This window comes from Balaenoptera borealis (genome assembly GCF_965194805.1).
Source record: "Balaenoptera borealis genome assembly, chromosome: 19".
Lineage (NCBI taxonomy): Eukaryota > Metazoa > Chordata > Mammalia > Artiodactyla > Balaenopteridae > Balaenoptera > Balaenoptera borealis.
The window spans coordinates 20,676,115-20,691,260 of NC_138878.1; positions in this window are offsets into that span (position 1 = coordinate 20,676,115).

Here is a 15,146-nt window from a genome sequence, read left to right on the forward strand (position 1 = left end):
TAAAAGATTAGAACCACTGTGTTAGATTATAAGCTTCATGATGGCAAAATCCTTAATGTCTTAATCAGTGGTTCATCTCAAGAGTTTAGCAGCATTCCCGGCACATTTTAAATGCCTAATAAATATTGATAAGTAAATGAATAAATGGAAGAAACAATTATTTCCAGAGAACATTATTTTCTAATGCTACCTACAAATATTACCTGAAAATATCATTATTAGAAAATCATTATTTTCTGGGTAATATTTTGATGCTTAGCATTTGTGTTATATTTTTGTTTGTTTGCATGTCTATATCACCATGCAGATGCTTATCTTCTGTTACTTTTTAAACACCAAAAAATTGTTTGATGAAATGAATAAATGGACAAGTATATGTACAGGCACTAGTATACTTATGCTCACACTTCCTGTGCAACAGAACATCACTTTATAATAAACACCTTTGTTGCCTACTGCAAATGCCAGCGACATGATTTCTCTAATGTATTTTTGCCATGGAGAGCTGTTAGATTTTCTGATTATTTTGTATCAGGTAACATGAAGGTATGGATTTGGAAAGCTTAGCAGTTTGAAGGAACCTCATTAACAGAATTTGTTAAAGGACAGAACGAAATTTTAATCTAGTAAAGAAAAATCATTTATGATGTATACTTAACTGCAGTGCTCCAGAATTTAAATCACATACTGGTGGGAGTAGATGTAACAAATGCTTCTGGAGTCCAGGGGACAAGCAACAAGGCTGAGGTATTGGGTTCATTTGGTAATGGAGAATATTTGACTAAGATGTATGGCACACTTTTTTATTTATCTGCAGGGGCTCAGAGGTAAATGAACAACTCAAGGCTAGTTTTTAATGTGAAGCATTAAATTAAAAGCTTCCCTGGGGTACTTTAACTGGATGTCTAAGAGAATAGTAACTCTCAGATCTTTTATGACGATTTTGCTTGCTTTTAAATCATTTTAGATGGGGTGGAATTTTTGCATGGAATTTTTAAATTATCACACAGTTTGAATAGATATTTAGTAACATGGATTGCATTAGTAGATTTTTTTTTTTAACTTTTGGGTTTATTTATTTATTTATTTATTTATTTATTTATTTATGCTTGTGTTGGGTCTTCATTTCTGTGCGAGGGCTTTCTCTAGTTGTGGCAAGTGGGGGCCACTCTTCATCGCGGTGCGTGGGCCTCTCATTATCGCGGCCTCTCTTGTTGCGGAGCACAGGCTCCAGACGTGCAGGCTCAGTAATTGTGGCTTACGGGCCTAGTTGCTCCACGGCATGTGGGATCTTCCCAGACCAGGGCTCGAACCCGTGTCCCCTGCATTGGCAGGCAGATTATCAACCACTGCGCCACCAGGGAAGCCCCCAATATAAATCATTTTAACATAACTGATCTTAAACTCAGGATAATTTTTATGTTGAACATAGCAAGGAATAATTTCTCCACTATACTTGAGGGATTTTATATGTGGAATCTGTATGCTGTTGGGGGTGAGGAATGCTTATTTTTTCTCCTATAGTGTGAAAGAAAGATTTTCCCTAAACAACCCTATACTTTTGCTCTATCTGTTATTCCTCCCTAAGGAGACAAGGGATCACCCTGTTGGTAGGTGCAGTCACTGGTTCACCTTTCTCTGTTGGGTGGAGATAATCAATCCCAAATCACCAAGTCAGAGAATTTGGTTTACAGCTATGCTCTTCTCCTGACAAGTGGGAAGCAAGAGATCCAGAGTTTTCTGCTATGTATTCTAAACACTGCGGAAACCTGGATTAATGTGTGTGTGTGTGTGTCTGTGTGTCTGTGTGTCTGTGTGTGTGCATGTGTGGTGTGAGGTGGGGTGTCTGGGTGATGATAAAAGTGGAAGAAATATTAAAATGCCCAATGTTGAATTTATAACTTAAGTCTGCCAATCTAGCATTTATTGGATATATAAAGCTGATATGTAGGGATCCATCTAAATGTATTCTTTGCCCATCTTAATTGTTGTTGTTGTCTAACCAGATGTTTTCTAATATCTTAGTTGTTGTCTATTTCAGGTGGGAAAGAAGGGTATCATCTATTGGTTGCATCAAACCCCATCTGACTTTCTTAACTTTACCCCACACAATTTCTCTTCTGCAACTAAATCAAAACACTTGCAACTTGTCCATATATTCTAATATTTCATAACTTTGTTCCTTTGCATAGATTGACATCCCATTCTCCTTTCTGTGGACTTGAAAACAATTATTTATCTTTCAGAAATATATGCCTGTCTGCTCTAGGACAAGTCCAGATATAGTGGCCCAGTTTTCCTTGAAATATCATGCAAACTTGAACCCAAATGTCTGTAAAGACAAGGTTCTTGAAGAACATCTCACAGGCCAAATCTGACCCACCACATGTTCTGTCAATAAAGTATTATTGGAACATAGCCACAACCATTCATTTATGTATTATCTGTGGCTACTTTTATGGTTTAATAGCAGTTGAGTAGTTGTAATGGATGCCACATGGCCCACAAAGCCTGTAATGTTTACTATCTAGCCTTTTATAGAAAGTGTTTATCAATCTCTACTTAAGGAAAAAATTGGTTGAAATAAAATAGCAAGTATTCAGTTGAGACAGTGTTTGGAGACAGTGTTTTCTAGTTCACCATAAGCCCAATCAGTACCTAGCAGGGTGCACCCTGAGTGTGTCATTCATTTATATTCCCAGCCTGGTTCCTATTGGCATTTGAGCATATGGGAGTCTTCTTAAAGAAGATTTACTTGATGATCAAAATCTAGGATGGGCATAGTTCTGGAATATTTGTTCAGTTCTTCTTTATCATTTATATTTTCGGCAAAGATTTCCTATCTTTTCACTCACTATAGACAAGTTTAGGGAAGCTTTCCCAATAAGTAAATAGTAAAAAAGAGCTCAATCAGTACATCAGGGGGTTATCATGCTAAAAATAAGGATAAAGAAAGAGCCAACATACAAGTGAAGGGCAGAAACAGAATAACAATGAAAGTTGATGCTGGGATATCAAGAGTATGATGGAATATGACTTAAGATTGGATTCAACTGTTGATTCAAAGAGTAGGTTCAATAAAGTACTTTTTCCTATCATAGGAGAGAATCAGTAGTTTAGGGACTGATGGAAGACAATGCAACACTCACCATTCTTTAGCCCCTTCTTTATAGACAACTCTATGATACATTATATGTGGTAAAATTCATGAGATACCTCAAGGGCCTAGGACGATTAGTCTCAACCAAAAATAAGTAGGTGTAATATTTATTGACAATATTTTTCTTGGTTAAGCTTCCTTTTTCTAACATTATGTGAAGACGGATTATAAGTGGGGTGTATCCAGTTGTCTCAGGAAAAGGATATTGCTGTTCTCTCTTAGGGAGGGAACTCAATGAAGCTTTGAATTTCCAATAAAGTTATCTGTATCCTTCCTTCCAGAAGAGACTCCAACATACGGGCAATATATCACTGTTACAAGTTTTCTTCAAGCACAGACATACAAAGGGGGAGAGGGGATGAACATTCTTCGAGACTAAATTTAACATTATGGTTCCTGCAAAACTGACCATAAGTAAGATACATGGAAAGTACTCCAGGCTGTAAAACTAAGGAAGAATTTGCTGAGCAATGTCTGTAGATACTGCTTATGCAACTGGCATCTGCTTGAAAAATTGGATAAAGATAAAACCTACAGATTTAGAATGTTGGTCCAAGTGGATTTCAGTTTAAAGAATTCTGACAATCAGAAAATACGTTGCTTAAACAAATTACAAATTACAATGAAAAGTAAACATGCATTTTCGTATAAAATTTAATCATTTATAAAGCAGAGAATTCAGTTTAGTGACTCATTTATATGAAATTTTAGTTCAAAAATAGAGTTCATAGTATTTTTAGTTTTTTTTTTAAAAATCTATCTCAAGAGGCAGGTGGGACATACATTATCATATCCATGGAAGAGGAATCTGGGATTTAGATAAACTGAGTAGTTCATCTAAAGCTGCACAGTGAAAGGCTGTGGGAGGGTTGGGGTGGGGAGAATGTCAGAGATCAAACCCATCACCTTTCTTGGTTTAGTAGGCTTTTCCATTTTACTATTCTTTCTTACTCCTTTGACATTGGAATACAATGGGAAAAAAGGGAGAAAGTCTTCATTTACAATACCAAGGACATAGTGACTCAAGCAGCAGTTACAGTACCCCTCTGATACATAAGTCAAAAGGAAATTTGTTGTGGAAGTTCTGAAAAAGGGTAATTGATTTTTCTGAGATATCTTTTACGTCAAAGCAGAGGTTCGATGTAATGACAGGAGTTTGGATACTAAAGCTCTGATGGTATGGGCATTTTCAACGAAGAGAAGAATTAAATAAAAGCAGAACTAGGATTGCTTTTGAATTGGAACATGTGAGAAAACTGAAGATGTGACAAATTGCTTCATGGGAATATGAAATCCACAAGTTGCTTAGGGAGTGGAAAACCATACTGATGCTCTGACTCTTTAACAGAGCTGACAGGAGATAAAAGTGTGACTGCAGGAATGACAAACTGTTTGTAACTTGACACAGAAAATTGGGAATCAAAGTAGCATTTTGGTTAAAAAAAAAAAGTCCACAGAAGGAGGTTAGTCATACAAGGGGGAGCACCCCTCAGTAGACAGTGTGAGAAACTGGACAAACATAATCTCTGCATCAGACAAATACAGGTTTCCATCCTAGCTCCATTAATTGCTAGATGGATGAGACTGGACATGTCTCAAGACTCCACTTCCCTTGGAAATTCTAACACTAGCTTCACAAGGGTTGAGATGACTATTACATGAGACAAATCCCTATCAAAATTCCTGTCACACTGCCACTGTTAGAAGCCCATAAATGGCTGTGGTAATTTTTTATCATTATCACCATCAGCAGCAGCACCACCACCACCATCAGCAGTATCATCTGGTAAAGATGGACTCAATGAGGCTGTCTCTCATCCCCCCTAAGATGGAAAGCAAAGCCATAAAGATAAAAATTCACCTCTTCATTAATACGATGGAATATCTATTTTTTAACGAATCATGTTTCTTAAAAGTCTTTAAGCAAAGGACTATACTATTCTCATAAGACATAACTGAAAAACAAGGTATTTTTTTCTCAATTAAAAGAATTTTCATCAGCCATCTTAATTTCACAATCCTTGTCATTTGATGCAGTTTTTAAAAAAATATTTAATATTCTGTATGTAAGATTTACAAAGAATTTATTAAATTTGTTTCATATATATATATACATATATATTCACTTACTTATTTGCTTCCTTTCTTTTATTGACAGCCATGGCTTCTTCCTCCAGCCTACCTGCAGCACACCTGTTAAACCCTAAGATATTCAAGATCTTTTCTCAGTTGTGGGTGCACAGCAATGACCAAGCCATGATCCCTTCCTCAAACAAATTGAAGTCTAATGGGAGAAACATCTTTGTAAAAATAATTCCAATAAATGAGAAAGTGTTTCATCACAGAGGAATGTTTTGTCAGTGCCTCAGGGTGTCTTGTCTGGGAGTCATTTAAGAAAAGCTTAAAAAATGAAGTGGCCTTGAGTGTTAAGGAACAAGTGGAATTTTTCACTAGTGGTTGATCATCTTTTCCTTCCCTTCCTGTATTCCTTCTTTTCCTTTCTTTGTTTTAAAAATAAATTATATATTTTTAGGATAATAAAGGTAATATGTGCAGGGAATTAAAAAATAGAGCAAAGCAGACAAAAGAAAAACAAATAGTAACCATGACTTTTTTCCCTTCCTTCTCTTCCTCTACCCTGCTTTTCCTTCTTTCCTTTCCTTTCCCTTTCCCTTTTTCCCTCTTTTTTTCTCATCATTTTTGTTTTCTTTTACGTCTCCTCCTTCCACCCTTTTTTCCCTCTCTGTTCCACTCTCTTTTTCTTTCCTTTCTGTTAGATAGTTCTAGGTTTCTCTGTATCCTTGGAATCCTCAAGAGGAGGAGTGAAGTACTGGTCATTCACTCTTTGGCCTTCAGGAGATACTTTCATTCTGAAGATTAATGTGTTTCTTCAGCTCAGTAAAATTTTCTTCTATAGTATTATTCTTTTTTTTTTTTCTTATGATGAGGAAACATTTACTTGAAAATTCAGCAATTGTTCCAGTTTGTTCTCCTTATAGTTTCAGTGACTTTGTATTTAATATATTTTATTACCTTTTTGTTAGACTTTCTTGACCACAGCACTACTTTAGAAATTTTAGGGGGATACAGCTTTCCTTCACTTCATTTAAATATATCCTAATTTACTTAGTTTATAAAGACAGTTCAAAGAGCATTGTTATTGCCAACAAACACATGAAAGAAAGCTCAACACTAATCATTAGAGAAATTCAAATCAAAACTACAATGAGGTATCACCTCACACCAGTCAGAATGACCATCATCAAAAAATCTACAAACAATAAATGCTGGAGAGGGTGTGGAGAAAAGGGAACCCTCTTGCACTGTTGGTGGGAATGTAAATTGATACAGCCACTATGGAGAACAGTATGGAGGTTCCTCAGAAGACTAAAACTAGAGTTGCCATATGATCCAGCAATCCCACTCCTGGGCATATACCCTGAGAAAACCATAATTGAAAAAGAGTCATGTACCACAATGTTCATTGCAGCTCTATTTACAATAGCCAGGACATGGAAGCAACCTAAGTGTCCATCGACAGATGAATGGATAAAGAAGATGTGGCACATATATACAATGGAATATTACTCAGCCATAAAAAGAAATGAAATTGAGTTATTTGTAGTGAGGTGGATGGACCTAGAGTCTGTCATACAGAGTGAAGTAAGTCAGAAAGAGAAAAACAAATACCTTATGCTAACACATATATATGGAATCTAAAAAAAAAAAAAAAAAAAAAAGGGTCATGAAGAACCTAGTGGCAAGACAAGAATAAAGACACAGACCTACTAGAGAATGGACTTGAGGATATGGGGAGGGGGAAGGGTAAGCTGGGACAAAGTGAGAGAGTGGCATGGACATATATACACTACCAAATGTAAAACCGATAGCTAGTGGGAAGCAGCCGCATAGCACAGGGAGATCAGCTCAGTGCTTTGTGACCACCTAGAGGGGTGGGATAGGGAGGGTGGGAGGGAGGGAGATGCAAGAGGGAGGAGAAATGGGGACATATGTATATGTATAGCTGATTCACTTTGTTATAAAGCAGAAACTAACACACCATTGTAAAGCAATTATACTCCAATAAAGATGTTAAAAAAAAAGAGCATTGTTTATGACTGGTAGCTTTTTTCCTGGGATATAAATATTGCCTATTTTCCCTACAAACTGTTGATCAACATGCATTGCCTTTACTAGATAAAACTTCAGTTATGAATAATTGAAAAGTAAATATATCCTTGAATTAGGTATTCAAATATTTATCTCATGACAGAGAGATAAAAGCATAGCACAATTAGGGATCTTATTTCCAGGAAAGTCTATAGAATGATGAGCATGTCAATTCAATTACCTAAAACAAACCATGAATAGGAGCTTTAAAAAATGATGGCTGGTTCTCACTGTCAGAGTTTCTCAACCAGTTCTTCAAGATACAGTGTGGGTGTCAGAATTTTGAAAAAAAAAAAAAAAATCCCCAAATGAGGTAAGGATAACAGCCACTGCCAAGGACCAAAGGCTACAGGAAATCAGAATGAGATGAGACTGGTTTGGGCTGAAGAGTCAAGGAAAGCTTTAGTGGAGAAGGATAACTAGTAACAGGAGTTAGAAAGATGACTTTGATAAGAGTACAGACAGAAAAATAATTTTCTTTGGTTGGGTCCAGCAAAGGTAAAACCATCTAGTTTTTAGATTACCATAATATAGATTACTTTATTAATCTGCTCAGCCTACAGGTTAACAAAATACCACATTCTGAGTGTCTTAAGCAATGGAATTTTGTTTCTTCAAGTTCTGGAGGCTGGAAGTCCATGATCAAGGGTGCAGCCTGTTTGGTTCTTAGTGAGGATTCTCCACCTGGGTTGCAGACTGCCTCTTGTTGTCTGCTCTCCTGGTTTTTTCCTTGGTATGTGTGCAGAGATAGAGGGGGAGGAGGGACTCTCTGGTATCTCTTATAAGGACAGTAATCCTATCAGATCAAGTCCCCACTCTCATGACCTCATTTAACTTTAATTACTTCCTTAGTGGCCTCATCTCCAAATACAGTCACACTGGGGTACAGAACTTAAGTGTGTGAAATTTGGAGGGACATAAGCAGTCAGTCCATAACAATTACCAAAAAAGAATGTGTGATGACTTATTCTGATTCTTACCCTTTTCTTCTTTTCTCACCCTTTCTATTACCTTCACTTTCTGTGTTTCTTTTTTCTTCCTTTCTCTGTTTCCTTCTCTTTTCTCCAAATATTCATCAAACACTTACTATGGTACAGGTGTTGTTCTAGGCACTAGGAACACTGAGATGGATAAGGTATGATTTCACTGCACTCAAGGTGCTTACCCTGTAGTAGTGAAATATACCCAGGCATAGACTCTACAGCACCTGTGTCTCCTGGAGCCTCTCTGAACATCACATCCAAAGAGCATATGACAACCTTTTCAGTTCTTCCTTAATAGCAAAATCCAATGGCTATATCACATTTTAATTATAAAGCTTGCTCACCCATGGTGGCTTCATATTCCTGTGTGTTGTTGGCTCTAAGATGGCAATTTCAGGGTTGGTGCCAGGGAGAATATTGTTAGGGTGCTTACAGGACCATCATATGATTCCACTGAGGCATCCATTCAGAATCAAGGTCCCCCATTCAAAGGACCCTCAGTAATGGGAAGGGTGATTCAAAGCAATCCTTGACTAAATTCATCAGTCAAGGGCAAGGAAACTCCCAGGCATCCTGAGAATCAGAGTCCAGGAGAGCAAACAGCACCAATGAGATCACCGAATACAAACTACTAATTACAGAGTAAAGATTCTAGTACTAGACATGGGAAGGGACCCATATTAGGATCACCATGCTCACTAGTACTGAAGCAGAGACATGAATCTGGGTATTCCAGTACTCAATCTAATGCTGTTTGACTACATTAAGAGAATTTGTGATTTAAATTAAAACAAAACTGTTGGACTCAAAGGGAAGAGGAAAAAAGAGGCACAAAACAGAGTATTTTGCAGTTATGCGCATATTAAGTTTATGAGTGACCTGGAACAAAGTACAGTATTAATTTGAGAAAAACATTTCCATCACTCTTTTAATACTGTGCTTTCTTTTTATAAAAGTCATTTCACGGTGGTGGTTAAAAACAAAAAAAAACAAACCAACAGAAAAGGCTTTTCTTTTTCTGTTTCTTCCTATTATGTTCCTGGTTACTAATTCCTGATCATACCAGTTGTGGGTATGTGTGGGAGGATTTCCTCCCTACACTATCAAGCAATTCTCGGGACACTAGCTGGGTGTCCTACAATTCAACTAAATTCTGACACTATCTACCTGGAGATAGCATCAGATTGAACAGGTTCTGGGTTCAGTCCCACAAGACTCCCCCTTCTCCCCCACCAATTTCAGACATCAGTCGCATGTTCAGGTTGTTACTTGCGCTTCTGACTGGTTGGATACAGAGTGGAGGTTCCCACAACACCCTTCTTGGGTTCCATTAGCTTGCTAGAGTGGCTCACAGAACCCAGAGAAACATTTGACTTTCTATATTGCTGGTTTATTATTAAAAGCTGTAAGTCAGGAACAGTCAGGTGGAAGACATGCAAGGTATGAGGAAAGGGCACAGAACTTCCATGTTTTCTTTAGGGCACCATTTTCTCAGCACCTTCACACACTCACCAACCCAGAAGCTCTTTGAACCTTGTCCTTTTGGATTTTTATGAAGGCTTCACTGCATAGGCACAATTGATTAAATCACTGGCCACTGGAGAATGAGTCAACCTCCAGCCCCTCTCCCCTCCCTAGAGGTCAGGGGAGTGGGACTGAAAGTTCCAAACCTCTAATCACATGGTTGGTTCCTGTGGTAACCAGCTCCATCCTTAGGTGATGGAGGAGCATTCCAAAAGCCACCTCACTAATATAACAAACAACACCTTTATCACTCTCATCACTTAAGAAATTCCAAGCATTTTAGAAGCTCTATGCCAGAAATGGGAATGAAGACCCATACTTATTATAAATCACAATATCACACTTCCAAATTACCTGAAGGAAAATTGAAGGTATGCAGTGGAAAAGAGAGAAGCAGAATCATTTTCAATGGTGTTTTTATTTTGTTACCTAAGTCATTGAGAAGGTTCTCATTAGCTCTATGTGCTCAGGTAATTTGGGACAGCTAAAAGTTCTAGCTGTCAACAGCCAGGCTCCCTTGTTTCTTTAATTAATGAGGTGACTCCCCTTATAAGTAATTGGGACAACAAACTTCTCTCTGACCATCTGAGTATAACCTTGACACCAAGTGATACATATAGTCATTCCTAGAATAAACCCAATGAGTCTCCCAAACCCAGCATTTCCTCTCTTACCTAAGTATTTCAAAAAAACTATGGCAGCCTGGCTCTTTTTTGGCTGAATTATCCACATAATTGCCTCAGTTCTTCACATGATGAGTGTGAAATATTACCTTGTAATTCTTACATTAACTTGTCTCACTGCTGAACTAACATTCAAATAGCTCTTAAAGCGTACGGTAGACAGTGTGGCATTAGCAGGTTAAATTAAAATGCAATTAAAAAAGTAATAATTCTCATTCTGACAGGAGCAGTGTAATAGAGATGGTACCATGTGAGAGCATTAATTTTTAAGGGAATTTTAAAAAAGAAAGACTCCTACTTCTCTAGCAATCCTACTGCATTAGTCTTTACCACTTTGCTAAACATTGCTTTAGCTTTCCACTTTAATAGTGGCAAACTCTGAGGTCTGACATGAATTAGGTTATTTCATCTGAGATGGTTTAAGCTGGCCTAAGGAGTGACAGGAGAATATAGTAAGGAGTCAGTGCTAATGACAGCATACCATTTTTATAGACTAAGTGTCGCGCAATGAATTTCAATTATAGGGTGTCAGGTTGCCCAAATGCAGGTACCTGATAACGAGTCAGAAGCTCACCGTTTCTGTAAGGCTTCTGTTGAATTTCAATAAAACTCTTAGCCCTTAGCACAGCCTTTTTTATGCTTTTTTTTCTTTGCCAGAAGCCAAGAGATGTAATCTTTTCTGAGCAACTCCATCTATAGCACCCTTCAGCCATCATGTTGCAATAGCTAAATGAAGCATGCCTTTCTAACATATGGGCTTCCCCTGTGGCTCATCTTCCAATGTGTTTGGAAGTGACATCGAAAGTAGGCATAGATTTTCATCTGCAACGTTTAAATGGAGTTTTCCAAAAATGCATTATTAGCTCAGCAATAGCAGAGTCTCGATGATGACCTGATAAGGCCATTTTCCTGCCAAATATTTGAACAGGTTGGAGGAAAAAAGTAATTGTAAGGTACCACAACTACTCACTTGAAGTAGTGAAGATTTATGCTCAAAAAGTAGTACATATCACTGATTCTATTAAATTCACTTCCCATATGGCTCGAGGGAATGGTTAGGAAAGGCAAAATGAGAGCAATCAATGTATTCCATCTTTTTATGTTGAAATAAATGATAAATGGTTGAGTTTACCATCCATTTCCTTTAAATGATATCCATTTAAATAAATGATAAATGGGTTGAGTTTACCATCCATTTCATTTAATATTTTTTATTATAACATGCCTAAAGGACAACTTTTGATTTTTCTCCTCTAACTTGCTTTACCTGCAGTGGTTCTTAATGTAGATGTAGGCAGCTCCTTTCAGCTGCTAATGCCAAAAGAATTGGATTCCTTCTCGACTCACCTTTTTTCTCTCATACTCCATAGACACCCCAGCAGGAAATCCTTTTCGCTCTGGCTTCAAAGAATAACCAGAACCAAACAATTTTCCTCAACTTTACTGTCACCATTATACCAACCACGTTATTTAGATGCTTGGATTCTATAGTAACCACCATACAGGACTCTCTGCTACTCTTGTCTCATTCTACCTCTGCCTTTTTTTTTCAACTTAGGAAACCAAATTATCCTTTGAACATCATATATATGTGTGTGTGTGTGTGTGTGTGTGTGTGTATATATATATATATATAATATTATGTATATAATGGAGAGAGAGAGGGATGACTCTATGGAGTTCATATTTCCCTCTAATACCTTGAACTTATTAATTATATTTATTTTAGAATCACTCTCTAATTATATCAGTATATGAATTATCTATATTCAATCATTTGATCCCATTTTTTTAACATGCCTTGTGATTTTTTTTTATGAAACGCTATATGTTTTGAATTAAAAATTGTGGAGACTCTGGATGGTTTTATCTACTCCAAGAACACTAAATTTCATTTCTTAATGGTGGTGTATCTCGATGCTGCCATGGGCTGGTTCCAGCTTTATTCAGGCTGGTCTATTTCAGCTACCTCCTTACTCCTCAGGTTGGTTGTATCACGTTTGAGGGCTTGAACCCCAGCCTTCATCTTCTCAGCAACATGATTGATGAAATCTCTGCCCAGTTCCTCAAGCGCCCAGATGTTGTTTTATTCTTTTTTTTTTTTTTTTTTGTCTTTCCTTGCGCTTGAGCACCTCTGGAATTGGCCAATTCCTTGGGAAAATATTATACACATACTCACATACTTTTGAGGTCACTTCTTTCCATTTCTCTCCTGTTAAGGATTTTGTCACTGTAACCTCAGTTTATCTGGCAACTCAGGACCCTGTTCTGTTGGTTCAGTCAGCAAGACTGAGCTTTCTCCTTGAGTTCCATTTCACCTTGCTGCAAATTGGCATACCTCAGGGAAGAGATGGGGTAAATGTGGAGCTTATGTTCTTGTATTGTCTTTTTCTCCAAGATTTCAGCCCCACAAATCCTGCCTGCAGTGGTTGTTCTTTAACATGTCAGGAAAGTTTGTTTTAAAATTGAACTGTATCCAGCATGTGTAGTTAATTCCAAAGGTAAGGTTAGTCCAATTCAAGTTACTCCTGCACGGCCAGCCCTGGACACTCAGTTCTTTCTGATTTTATTCTCTAGATGTTAATATTTTCTGTCTCTCTATTTTAATGGCTTTTACTGTTCATGCCCTCCCTGTTCTTCCTCCACCCGAATTTAGAAACCATGCTTATCCAAGATGTTAGGGATCAAATCGGTTTTATAGACTCTCAGTGTTTTTGTTGGTTATACTTTTCCACCTTAATAACGTTAAGTTCAGACTTTTCCATTGTCTTAACAACTCACATCCTATAACAATTAATAACTTATGATGACTTTAAGGGTATTGACAATGAAATTGCGAGTTTTTCTCTAAATTCATAAAAACAAAAAACTATCCTCACTGTATCTCACTTAATAATCTTTCCTTCTTATTTGAGGCCCTTGGCATGCCAGGAAGAAAATGGAAAGTGTTAGAGAACGATAATATATAGGCCACAGAGGTTTAAAATATCCACAGGCTGAAATTTTCTGACCTAGTATTTCCAAACCTAACTGTATGAGTATCTTCCCTGTTAAAACTTTTTTCAACAATGTTAGTTGATTTTCAGATAAGTTAAGTTACAACGCAATAAAACAAAAAGCAAAACTACTCTATTCATCTCAATGTTGTCCTTCCTTTTTTTGTTTTTTGGAAAATATCTTCTTAAGGAATTCTGCTTGCTGCCTCATCTTTTTAGTATTATTCTGCAGATTTTAACATCTAACCCTTACTGGATACCCAATAGCAAATTTCAACAATGAGTTTCCCATTGTCTAATCAATTTGTATGCATTTCTAATTTCATCAGGATATCAATGTTTTGAATCTCACTATTATTCATATTTCTCCAGGGTCCCAAGTTCTTAAAAGCAAATTATAAATATGATTACTAATATTTTCAGAGGATTTATATCTACCATGTTTCCTATATTACTTTTTTAAAAGGTCAAAGCCCTAGTCTGGGTTCAAGTGAAACATCTATTCTCAGTCTAAATATCTGGTATAAATATTTTCCCCTTCTCCAAATTATTACATAACTTACCTTCTTTGACAATTATTTAGAATTTGCATTGATAACGAGTTTTAATGAGAATTTAATTCATGATAGCTTTTGTGAACTAAAGTATATGTAACAATAAATAAGTACAAAAATGAATAATTTAAAACCTTGAAATTCCAAAGCACTTGAAAATGTTGTTATGAAACTTATTACTTAATTTTGTGGATGGCCAAATACAAACGGTGCTCATTATATGCTGCTCTGACCTTGTGCAGAAATGAAATAATCATCTGGGGATATTGTACCCAACATAATTATTAACTAGTAGCTCTTGCCTTTCCCCCAGTTTCTGCCTGACTTGGTTATTCATATTTTTCATTGCAATTTGTCTTGCTTCATATCCCCTGGTAACTGGCATTTTGTTCTTTCATTTCCATAATTTCAATCTAGCATGCACGTTCCCCAAAATGCATGCTTGTAAATTGTGTGTGCATATCTGTTTTGGACCTTTCAGTGTTTTCACTCTTAAACAATTTCAAAGGCACCATAGGTAACTCTTTTTTTTTTTTTTTCTACTTTGTTTATTTTAAATGTTCTCAGGTAAAGTGGTCCTTAGGCTTAAGTATTTTCAATGAATAATCTTAGGTATATAGAACATCTGAATACTTGTTTTTAATGTCAAGTAATTAAAGTTTGTCAGTTTAGGTGGCTATACATATATTTAGAGAACCATAGTAAGCTTGGATAAAAAGCTGTACTCTAAATAATCTAATATTTCCCTCAGAATTTTGACAAATAAATGGACAGATACAGTTGGCATGGCTGGTATTGCTTATATCTTGGACTTGGGAATTTGATTCTTTTTTTGTCCAAGGACTGGCAAAAATATTGTAAATGTGGTCTCCTAGATATTCTAAACACAGTTCTATGTATATGAGCCAATATATAAGCCTCCTTATGAATGGGGAATTTTTGTGAACATGTTTATATGAAAAAGGCTGGAGTTTAACTGGAAGAATCCCTGCTATCAGCCACCAAAAAAAAAAATTGGAAGATTTGCTGAAAACTAATATTTCATTCAAATGAATATTTTCTGGTCTGTGATGATT